The sequence below is a fragment of the Myodes glareolus genome, chromosome 2 (assembly GCF_982192425.1).
Source record: "Myodes glareolus chromosome 2, mMyoGla1.1, whole genome shotgun sequence".
Classification (NCBI taxonomy): domain Eukaryota; kingdom Metazoa; phylum Chordata; class Mammalia; order Rodentia; family Cricetidae; genus Myodes; species Myodes glareolus.
Window position 1 is genome coordinate 4,028,433 of NC_142027.1, and position 12,520 is coordinate 4,040,952.

Sequence of the window (12,520 nt, forward strand, 5' to 3'; positions counted from 1 at the left end):
CAAGGAACATTTTGGAGAGCTAAATACATTCCATTCTTTATCAGAAAGGTGGCTACAAGGAAATGATTTTATGTTAAGATCCATTGGACCAGACAGCTAAGACCTGTGCCTTTTGTTCTATGCACACACTGTGTAACGTGGTTTGAATGAGAAATGTCCCCGTAGGCTCATGTGCTTGAACACTTGGTCCCCAGGTGGAGGTGATGTTTGGGGAGGCTATGAACCTTCAGGAAGTGGGGCTTTGCTGGGGAACTTACATCACTGGGGACAGGCATTGGGGATTTATCTCCTACTCCAACCTCCTGGTCTCTCTCTCTCTCTCTCTCTCTCTCTCTCTCTCTCTCTCTTTTTCTCCTTACTGTCTGAAGAGGTGATCTCTAAGCTTCCCCACTCCTGCTCCCATCCTTGCTGACATGCCTCCCATTAAGAACTCTCATCCCCCTGGAACCATCAACTGAAATGAACTCCTTTTTCCGTCAGTCACTTTTAGCAGAGTGTTTTATCACACCTACAAAAATGATGCTAATACCTTTATCATAATTAGAAATAAATCTCTGAAATTTTAGTATCTTCTCCAGAACTACCCAAATTCATTTGGCCACAGATTTGATTTTTCCCCCACAAAGCAGTTCATGTTGCTGTGTGTCACAACACAGGCCACAGGAAGAAATCTGGGTTTGCTCTTCCAGTCCAATCCAAACTTCACATCAGTTAGTGAGAGACTAGAGGCTGGGAGGAACCTTGATCCCTGAGAGTTTGCACGATGGCTCTTGCAATATTTCATAACTTACTGAGTCAGTCAATTACATGCCAAAGGCTATTTGATTTCCATATTGAATGGGCATTGAGGCAACAGACTGAGGTACAGGAATCGCAGTATACAACTAGGATGGAGGGAACCTGGAACTTGGAATCAGAAGACTGCTCACAAGACTGGTTCAGCTGGTGCAAGCACAAGAACCTGAGTCCCATCTTCAATAGAAAGCTGGGCATGGTGACATACACTGCTGATTCAAACACTGGAAAGGTGCAGGCAGCAAATGCCTGAGGCTCACTGGCTAACCAGCCTAGGCTATTTGGCAAGTTCCAGGAGTGAAGAATGACACCTGGAGTTGACCTCTGGTCTCTACATGCACATGTGCACACACACACACACACACACACACACACACACACAGAGAGAGAGAGAGAGAGAGAGAGAGAGAGAGAGAGAGAGAGCTGTTGTCATTCCAACTCAATCCCAGGTCAACTCCAGGTCTCACCTGCCTTGTCTCAGAATGATGCAGTGTGTAGGGTCTCACCAGCTTGGTTTCAGAATGGCACAGTTTGTAGGTCTCCTCTGCCTTGTCCCAAATGATGCATTGTGCAGAGTCTCACCTGCTTTGTTGTCTCAAGATGATGCAGTATGTAGGGTCTCACATGCCTTATCTCAGGATGAGGAATCATGTAAGATCACACCTGTCTTGTCTCATAATGATGTAGTGTGTATGGTCTCTCCTGCTTTGTTTCTGAATGATGAAGTGTGTATTGTCTCAACTGCCTTGTCTCAGAATGATAAAGGAATGGAGAAAATAAACTGACTTGTCTCCAGATGGTGCTGTGTGTAGGGTCTCACCAGCTTATTTGTCTCAAGACGATGCAGTGTTATGGTCTCACCTTCCATGTCTCAGGATGAGGCAGAGTTTGTGGTCTCACCTACATTGACTGTGAATGATGCAGTGTGTAGCAACTTACCTGCCATGTCTCAGAATGATGCACTGTGTAGCATCTCTCCTGACTTGTCTCTGCATGAGGCAGTGAGGAGGGTATCACCCGTCTTGTCTCAGGATGATAAAGTGAGCACAGTCTCACCTGCTTTGTTTCAGATTGATGCACTGTGCAGGGTCTCACCTGCCTTGTTGTCTCAAGGTGATGTAGTGTGTAGGATCTCACGTGCCTTGCATCAGGATGAGACAGTGTATAGAGTGATACCTGCCTTTTTGCAGAATGATGCAGGGTGTAGAGTCCCACCTCACTTGTTTCAAGATGATGGAGTAGTGTAGGGTTTCACCCACCTTGTCTCAGAATGATGCAACATGTAGGGTATTACCTGGAATGTCTCAGAATGATACAGTATGAAATCTCTCCCCAGCCTTGTTTCAGAATGATGCAGTGTGCAGGGTCTCACCTGCCTTGTTGTTTCAAGATGATGCAGTGTATAAGGTCTCACCTGCCTTGTCTGGAGATAAGGTAGTTTGTAGGGACTCACTTGACTTGTGTAAGGATGAGGCACTGTGTACATTCTCACTTGCCTAGTCTCAGGATGAAAAGTATATAGGGTCATACCTGCCTTGTTGCAGAATGCTGTAGGGTGAAGAGTCTCACCTGCCTTGTCTGAAAATAGTGCAATGGTGTAGAAACACACCTGACTTGTCTCAGGATGATGCAGTGTGTAGCCTCTCACCTAGCTTTTCTCAGGGTGAGGCTGTGTGTATGGTCTCATCTTCCTTGTTTCAGGATGAGGCAGTATTTACAGAGTCATCTGCCTTGTCTCTGGTTGATGTAGTGTGTAGGGTATCAATTGCCTTCTCTGAGAATGGTGCAGTGTTTATGGTCTGAACTACCTGGTCTCAGGATGATGCCATGTGTACAGACTCACTCTCTTGTCTCAGGATGAGGCAGTGCATAGGGTCTCACCTGGCTTTTTTCTCAAAATATTAAGTTTGTAGTGTCTCATCTGTGTTGTTTCAGAATGATGCAGTGTGTATTGTCTCATCTGCTCTGTCTCAGAATGATGCAATATGTATGTTTCACCTGCCTTCTGTCAGGTTAATGCAGTGTGTAGTCTCAGCAGCCTTGTACAGAATGGTGCACTGTATAGGGTCTCACCTGACTTTGATCAGAATGAGGCAGTGCAAAGTATCTCAACTGCCTGATTCTAGAATCATGCAGTGTGTAGGGTTTCACCAGCCTTCTTGAAAATATTGCAGTGTGTAGTGTCTCATCTTCCTTGTGGTCTCAGGATGAGGCAGTGTGTGGTGTCTCACCTGCCAGTTCTCATAATGATACAGTGTGTAGGGTCTCACCTGCCTTGTCCCTAGATGATGCAGTGTGTAATGTCTTAATTGCCTTGCTGTCTCAAGATGATGCAGTATGTAGAGTCTCTCCTGCCGGGTCTCAGAATGATGCAGTAGTGATATGGAGTTTTTCTCTGTATGCTGTGAATACCACTTGCTGGTGTGGGACAAATGTCTATATTCTGTCAATTATATTTTAAATAAATGCTTATTGGTCAGTAGCCAGACAGGAAGTATAGGTGGGACAACAAGTCTGGAAGTAGAGGCGGGTCAATGAGAATAGAATTATCGGAAGTGGAAAGCCCATTCCTCTGTAGTCCTGACCAGCCACAGAAGAATCAACAAGATGTGACTGCCTCACTGAAAAAGGTACTGAGCCATGTGACTAACAAAGTCAAGAATAATGGGCTAATATACATTATAAGAGCTAACACAAAGCCTGAACTAATGGGCCAGAGAGATTATAGTTAATGTAGACCTCTGTGAGATTTCTTTGGAACTTAATAACTGTGGGAACCAGGCAGGACAGAAACCTCCAACAACAAATGGCTCCCAACATGGGGCGACTGCATCCCCATAAATCCTGAAAGAGCTTGGGAAGTTATTCTAGATAGAAAAGAATAGAGTTAAACACGGCTTCTTAATAGCAGCATTTTCTTCAGTTGGCTCTGCTTGCAAGGACTCTTATTTAAGAGAGACTTCCTGACCCAGCTTCAGCTGCAAAAAATTGCAGCTCTTTTAAGAGGTCCTGCTTAAAGAGCATTGATGTAAAGCTGACCACATGCTTTCTGTTGGTGGCAAGGAACTTTAAATGACATAGAGTTGTGGCAATAAACATGGCAACAGCCAGTACCTCTGCCATGAGACTGGAATCTCAGAAAGCTAAGGAATGGGCTGGATCCAGCCATCAAAGCCGCAGCTTTAATCCTCTCCATATTGCTTCGCAAATTAAAGACTCACATGGTCAGAAAAAGAGAGATATACAGTAAAGAGAGATTCAAAGATGAAGAAAACCTCTAAATAGTTTACAGTGTGTTAAAAATGTATGCACACATGGGAGAGAAAAGAAAAAGGTTAAAGTCCTTAAAAGAAAAAAGAAAAAAAGAGAGTAGTTGGGTGTGGTGGTACACACTTTTAATCCCAACACTTGGGAGACAGAGACAGACAGACCTCTGTGAGTTCAAGTTGTGGTGGCACACACCTTTAATCCCAGCACAGGGGAGGAAGAGACAGGCGGATCTCTGTGAGTTTAAGAACAGCCGGTCTACAGAGGAAGTTCCAGGACAAACAAAGATACACAGAGTACCTGTCTAAGAAAACCAAAAATTAAAAGTAAAAATAAAAGAAATAGAGATTAAAATAAAGCCATGAAAAGATGAAAAATACACAGAAAGTCTGGATACTGTACGTTATTATGCTCTCTTTGAATTGTACGAATACGGAGGAAGTAGCAACAGCTGCTAAAAGATATCTGTTTATAAATGCTGCTGAATTAATCCAAGATAGGTATTTTGAAAATACCTTGACTGCAAAATTGAAGTCAAATGGTATGTTACTTTGGAGAAGAGGATTTGTTTTTGTTTCCACAGGAAATGAGAAGCTCTGGATTGGTTCTATGTTAAGAAAAATCAGGTTTGATCAAGAAAGACTACCTGAGAAATCTCCTGTAGGAACAGATGGCCTGGATGTCTGAGTTCTACATCCAGAACAGATTCAAGACTGCTGCCTGAGATGATCAAGCCTCACAGGATATTCCAGTCAGGAGTTGATCATAATTCTAAATTTTCTTTAGGTACTCATAAGATTATCAGTGCCCCCAACCAGCCAGAAGCAGCCTGGAAAACTATGCCCACGTTCCTCAAAATTGGACTATGAATATTTTCCTTTGTGTAGAATGTTGTCTACAAGTTGTTATGGCTAATGGTCAGGAGAAAAGCTAAACAAAGGGTATTAGATTCAGAGTTCTTGTTTTTTTTAAAAAAAAATAGGGGAAAGTGGTGTGGGACAAAAGTCTACATTCTGTCAATTATATTTTAAATAAATGCTAATTGGCCAGTAGCCAAGCAGGAAGTATAGGTGGGACAACCAGATAGGAAGTAGAGGTGGGTCAATGAAAACAGAATTATGGGAAGAGGAAAGCCCATTCCTCTGCAGTCCTGACCAGTCACAGAAGAAGCAAGATGTGACTGCCTCATTGTAAAAGGTACTGAACCATGTGGCTAACATAGACAAGAATAATGGGCTAATATACATTATAAGAGCTAATACAAAGCTTGTACTAATGGGCCAATCAGTTTATAGTTAATGTACACCTCTGTGTGATTTCTTTGAGACTTAATGACTGTGGGAACCAGGCAGGATGGAAACCTCTGACAACAATTGATGAATAAAGAAACTGACTTGGTCTGTTGATAGGGCAGAGCATAGGTAGGTGGGGAAATCTAAACAGAATCCTGGGAAAAGGAAGGCAGAGTTAGGAAGAGGATATGGAGCCACTAGAAGACTCAGACATGCCGAATCTTTGCTGGTAAGCCACTGCCACATGGCAATATACAGATCAATAGAAATGGGTTAAATTAAAATAAGAGTTACCAGTGGGAAACTAGAGCCTCTTGGCCAAGCAGTGTTTTAATCAATACAGTTTCTGTGTGGTTATTTCTGGACTAAGCTAGACAGGTGACCAGGACAAACAAGCAGGCCCTCCTCCAACACAGTAGTGTAGTGTCTCACCCGCCTTGTCTCAGAATGATGCAGTATGTAGGGTCTCACCTGGCTTCCTTCTGAATGCTGCAGTGTGTATGGTCTGAATTGCCAGGTTTCAGAATCATGTTGTAGCTCAGGGTCTCACCTGCCATGTCTCAGAATGATGCAGTGTGTAGCATCCCACCTGCCTTGTCTCAGAATGACACAGTGTGTAGGGTCTTACATGTCTAGTTTTATAATGAGGCAGTGTGTGGGTCTAATGTGCCATGTTTCAGGAAGAGACAAAGTATAGGGTCTAATTTGCATTGTGTAAGGCAATGTGTATGGTGTCACCTTCTTTGCTCTCTCAAGATGTTGCAGCATGTAGGGTTTCAACTGCCTTGTCTCAGAATGATGCAGTGTGTAGGGTCTCATCTGCCTGGTGTCAGAATGATAGAGTGTATCAACTCACCTGCCTTTTGCCAGAATGATGCAGTAGTGTATGATCTCACCTGCCTTGTCTCATTATTATGCAGGGTGTCGGGTCTCATCTGTCTTGCTTCAGAATGATGCCATTCGTTGGGTCTCAATTTTCCTGATCTCAGGATGATGCAGTGTTTAGGGTCAAACCTGTCTTGTCATAGTTTGATGCAGTGAAAAAGGTTTTACCTGCCTGGTCTGCCAAGTTCTTCTGTACCATTGGGGCATCCATTGTCAGCCTACAAGCCCATAGTATTTAGCAGACTTTTCCATGAAGGAGGAAATTTCAAAGACAGTTCAGTCACTTTCTTCTGTGTCCTGCAGAATGTCTGACAGACTCTTTCATCAAATAGAAATCCCAAAGGACCATCTCAGCTTAAGGTAAGTTCAGCAGTCATTTTTCTGTGGATTCTGAATGTCCAGTTCAGCAGTTCAGGCAAGAACACTTTCTTGGCCAAATGGCTAACCAACTCCATAAGGAGCCTCTTCGATGCCCATCTTTCTCTTGAAGTAGATTGGTGCTGCCAAGAGCAGATGTGTCTCATTGTCATGAAAAGTTCTAGTTCTTATTTTGCTACAATGTTGTGGCTTACCAGGTAAAGTTCCAGGTGTCTGTCTCCATCAGCAGCTACATGGCATCTCCCTGACTCCACCCTCTTTTCTCCTCTATCTCTGCATAGAATTCCTGCCTTGCTATATTCTTCCCTACCATAGGCCCAGAGCAGATTCTTTATTAGTCAATGATAATAAAACATATTCACAGTATACAGAGGAAAATCCCACATCAGGAACTAGCCTACTGTTTCAGAGGGCAAGTCCTTTATCATCATGGTGGGGAACATGGCAGTACGTAAACAAGTGCTGGAGAAGAAGCTGAGAGCTACAACCTGATTGTTGGGCAGAGAGACTGGGCCTGCCATGGGCTTTTTGAAAACTCCTGATTGAATAGTTCCTTCAGTAAGGCTACACCTCTGTGGAGAACATCATGTTGGGTTTATATGTTTTCACTGCATGGATGCTTTGGGTTCCCCATGTACTGTAAGTAATCCCTAATGCATGTTGTATAAGTAAGTCCAATAAACACATGGACTCCCCAAATTGGACATTGGTAGAATGGTACTTTAGCTGCCATTGTTTGGGGGAAAGGGGAGGAACAGCTGGTTGTGTCTCTCCAGGAAAAACAACATATAACACCATGAACACATTTTCTGAAGACTTCTTTCCAAGCATTAGTCTCCCCACAAATGAACTCCTGTAACTGGACTTCAGAACTCATGTAAATGTTCTCCAAAGCAAACCCACCCTTCCTGAGGCTGCAGGTCCCTTGCTGCCTTCCCAGATTTTTCCTTTTCTGTCATCAGTTGACTTTTAACTCCTGAAAGTACTTGTAGCTTCCTGCCTTGCATTCTCCAGCTGTCTTAGGTATCTGTCTTTGGAGACTCAGGCTGCTGTCTTAGAGCTCTGGTTGATGAGGTCTGTCACCACCTAGTGGCCAGCTAGGATAAGAGGAGAAATCCATCCAGAATAGAGGTGATCCCTGGCATTTTCCTGGGGTCTGTAGAAGGAGCAACATCACTCACAAAAACACGAGAAGACTCTGATTTTGAGGCTAAAGGGATTTGAGACAGAGTATGGAAAAACACGACGTTCATGTTTGTTGGCCAATGAGCAAGCAACCATGAACTTGCACACCAAGCAACAGAGAGCTCCATTTACCTCATGGTTTCTTTCCCTGACTGTGGGAAACTGCCCAACCACTGCTCCACTTGTGCCTTTTATGTGTAAGTGCTCATTCTCTCAGCTTCCTGGCCAGGCCATCTCGGTGGACCCAGAGGCGGGTCTCTATACTAAGTTCTGTATATTATTGTTTCTTCCTTGGAGTTCTAGACATAGGAATAAAGAAGAATGTGTAAAAGAAATCCCACAATAGCTCAAAAATAGATGGTTATTTATTTAGGGGTAGACTCACAAATCAGAATCCTCTGCTTGAATGGAGAACAGAAAATGAATCCAGCAACCAGAAAGAGAGTGGGTGCATGCTCTACCTTGGCTTATGTAGTAGAAGAGGCCACACCCCAGTGCGATGGTTACCACTGGTTATAAGACTTCCTACAGCACCAAAACCTTTTGGGTCTGGGTTTTTTTGGAAAGGCTTTTGATGACAGCTTCTATTTCCTTGAAAGTTATAAATCTATTTAAATTGTCTACCTGGTCTTGATTTAATTTTAAAGTGTGGTACCTATCCAGAAAGTTTTCCATTTCTTCTACATTTTCCACTTTTGTGGAGTACAGGTTTTTGTAGTATGACCTAATGATTCTCTGGATTTCCTCAGTGTCTGTTGTTATGATACTTTTTCATTTCTGATTTTCTTAATTTAGATGTTCTCACTCTGCCTTCTGAGTAGTTTGGATAAGATTTAGTCTATCTTGTTGAATTTCTCAAAGAACCAACTCTTTGTTTCATTGATTCTTTGTATTGTTTTCTTTGTTTTTATTTTGTTGATTTCAGCCCTCAATTTGATTATTCCCTGTTGTCCATTCCTCCTGGGTGAGTCTACTTTTTTGTTCTAGTGCTTTCAAGTGTGCTGTTAAGTCACTAGTGTGAGATTTCTCTCCTATCTTTATGTAAGCCCTTAGTGCTATGAACTTTCATTTTAGCACTGCTTTCATGGTGTCCTATAAGTTTGGGTATGGTGTGCCTTCATGCTTGCTGAATTCTAGAAACTCTTTAATTTCTTTCTTTTTTTATTCCTTGACGTCATGGTGGTTCAAAAAAGCACTGCTTAATTTCAGTGTGGCTAGTGTTGCTGTTTAATTCTAATTTCAAACCATGTTGAATTATTCCTGACTTTTCAATGGAACCATGAAAGCCAGAAGGTCCTGGATAGATGTGCTGCACTCTCTAAGCAACCATGGATGCCAGCCAAGACTACTATACCCAGCAAAGCTTTCATTCACCATCAATGGAAAAAACAAAATAGTCCATGAAAAAAAGCAGATTTAAACAATACCTATCCACAAATCCAGCTCTATAGACAGTACTAGAAGAAAAACCTCAATCCAAGGAAGCTAACTGCACCCACAAAAATACAGGCAACAGATAACCTCACACCAACAAATCCCAAAGAAGGGAAACACACACACACTACCACTAAAAAAATAAGAGAAATTAACAATTTCTGGTCATTAATATCTCTTAATATCAATGGACTCAATTCCATATAAAAAGACAAAGGCTAACAGAATAGATACAAAAGAAGGATCCAGTCTTCTGCTGTATGTAAGAAACACACCTCAACTTCAAAGACAGGCATTACCTCAGAGTAAAAGTTTGGGAAGAGATTTTCTAATCAAATGGACCTAAGAAACAAGCTTGTGTAACTATCCTAATATCTAACTAAAATCAATCAAAAGAGATGGAGAAGTATACTATATACTCATAACAGGAACAATCCATCTAGATGAAGTCTCAATCTTAAACATCTATGCCTCAAATACAAGGAAACCCTCATATGTAAAAGAAACACTACTAAAGCTTAAATCACACATTAAACCCCACTCACGGATAGTTGGAGACTTCAATACCCCACTCTCACCACTGGACAGGCCTGTCAGACAGAAAATTAACAGAGAAATAAGGGAACTAACAGATGTCATGGCTCAAATGAACTTAACAGACATCTATTGAATATTCCAACCAAACATAAAAAGAATATACCTTCTTCACAGCACCTCATAAAACCTTCTCAAAAGTTGACTACATAGTAGGTAACAAAGGAAACCTCAACAGATACAAAAAATGGAAAAAAAAAACATGTATTTTATCAGATCACCATTGCTTAAAATTAGAATTCAGCAGCAACACTAATTTCAGAAAGCCCACAAACACATGGAAATTAAACAGTGCTCACATGAATCATCAATGGGTCAAGGAAGAAATAAAAGGATAAATTAAAAACTTCCTAAAATTGAATGAAAATGATCACACAACATACCCAAAATTATGGGACACAAGGAAAGTAGTGTTAAGAGGAAAGATCATAGTACTAAACGCTGACATAAAGAAGCTGAGTGGCTGCATGGCTGGATGGTCCTGGGAAAAGGAGCTCAGACACCCTCCAATTTCCTAAACTTTACTGGTCATCCAGTGGGGCATGTTCCTGGATAGTGGCTTTCTTTACCCCCTTCCATCATGCCCCCAAGCACTCCTTGTCATTTGTGGGGACCTTGGATCCCACAACTCAGCCTGCTTCAGGGCTGAGGGGTCTGGGGAGCCAGTAGTGAGTGGTCCTGCTGCTGGGGCTTCTTTGTACCACACCACCCTGTCCCCCAAGCCCAGCCTTTTGTCTGCAAGGTCATTGGAGCCCAACAAGAGACTGCTCCTGTGCTGAGGAAATCCTGAGTGGTGAGTCAGTTGGTGCCCGGCCAGAAGGTCCCAGGGAAAAGAGTCCAGGCACCCTCTAATTCCCTAAACTTTTCTGGCCATCCAGTGTGGCATGTTCCTGGCTGCTGGCTTACTTTACCCCATCCCATCTAGCCCCCAAGCACTCTTTTTCATCTGTGGGGTCTGTGGTTTGCACAACTCAGACTGCTTTGGGGATGTGGGGTCTAGAGAGGCAGTTGTGAGTGGTCCTGACACTGGGGCTTCCTTGTACCATACCACATGCCCCCCAAGCCCACCTTTTTGTCTGCAAGGTCCTTGGAGCCCAGCAAGAGGCCTTGGTCCAATGTTGAGGAGATCAAGAGTAATCCACCAGCACAGTCTGCTTCAGGGTGGAGGGAATCTGAGAGCCAGATCCACTGCTGAGGGGACTTAAGAGAGGGCAGACCAAGAAAAACTCCCAAGTACACAGTAAGCCACAGCAAAGATTGGACTAAGAAGCCAAGACTCTCCTGGCCTCATTTGAAGGAAAAGACGGGCAGGCGCCAATGCAAGAATTCCTCCAACAACCTGAAAAGCAACATGATAACACCAGAATCCAGTGAACATGCAACAGGAAGACTTGAACACCCTTCACTCAGAATAGGTAGAAAAAATTGACTTTAAATGTAACCTTATGAAAATGATGGAGACCCTTAAGCAGGAAGTGAAAAACTCCTTTGAAGAAATGAAAGAGAAGACAAACAAAAATTTAGAAGAAATTAATAAATCCCTCAAAGACACCCAAGAAAACCAAGAATAAGTAATCACACAGGTAAAGGAAACAGTTCGAGACTTGAAGACTGGAATATAGGTTGTAAAACACAAACTGAGGGAATTCTAGATCTGGGAAATCTGGGTAAAAGAACAGGAACTACAGAGACATGAATAGCCAACAGAATACAAGAGATAAAAGAAAGAATCTGAGGTGCTGAAACTACTATAGAGGAAATAGACTCATTGATCAAAGAAAACAGCAAATCCAACAAATTCTTAACACAAAATATCCAGGAAATCTGGAACACCATGAAAAGACCAGACCTAAGAATAATAGGGGTAGAAGAAGGAGAAGAATTATAGCTCAAAGGCCCAGAAAATATATTCAACAAAACTATAGAAGAAAACTTTCCCAACCTAAAGAAGGATATTCCTATGAAGGTATAAGAAGCTTGCAGAACACCAAATAGACTGGATCCAAAAAAGAAAAATCCACTCACCATATGATAATCAAAACACAAAAAACCAGAATAAAGAAAGAATACTAAGAGCTGCAAAGGAAAAAGGACAAGTAACATATAAAGGTAAATCTATCAGAATTACACTTGACTTCTCTATGAAAACCATGAAAGCCAGGTCTTGGATATATGTGCTGCAGGCACTAAGAGACCATGGATGCAAGCACAGACTACTATACCCAGCAAAGCTTTCTTTCACCATTGATGTAGAAAACATGATATTCCATGACAAAAGCAGATTTAAACAATATGTATCCACAAACCTAGCCTTACAGAAAGTACTAGAAGGAAAACCTCAACCAAAGGAAGCCAACAACACCCACAATAGCACAGACATCTGACAATCTTCCACCAGCACAACTCAAAGAGGAAAACACACAAGCACAACCATCAAAAAAATAACGGGAGTTAAGAACCACTGGTCATTAATATCACTTACTATCAGTGGACTCAATTCACCTATAAAAAGACACAGGTTAAGAGAATGGATTTGAAAACGGGATCCAACATTCTGCTGTTTACAAAAAAACACACTTCAATCACAAAGATAGACACTACCTCAGAGTTAAGGGTTGGGAAAAGGTTTTCCAATTAAATGGACCTAAGAAAAAAGTGGATGTGGCTATAATAATATCTAACAAAATTGA

General features: G+C 42.1%; 1 protein-coding gene across 1 annotated transcript in view; it reads right to left on the reverse strand.

The window, feature by feature from the left end:
• Window positions 1-12,520, reverse strand: part of LOC125392825 (beta-1,3-galactosyltransferase 5) — a 580,132-nt gene that overhangs the window by 406,428 nt on the left and 161,184 nt on the right. The window lies entirely within an intron of this gene.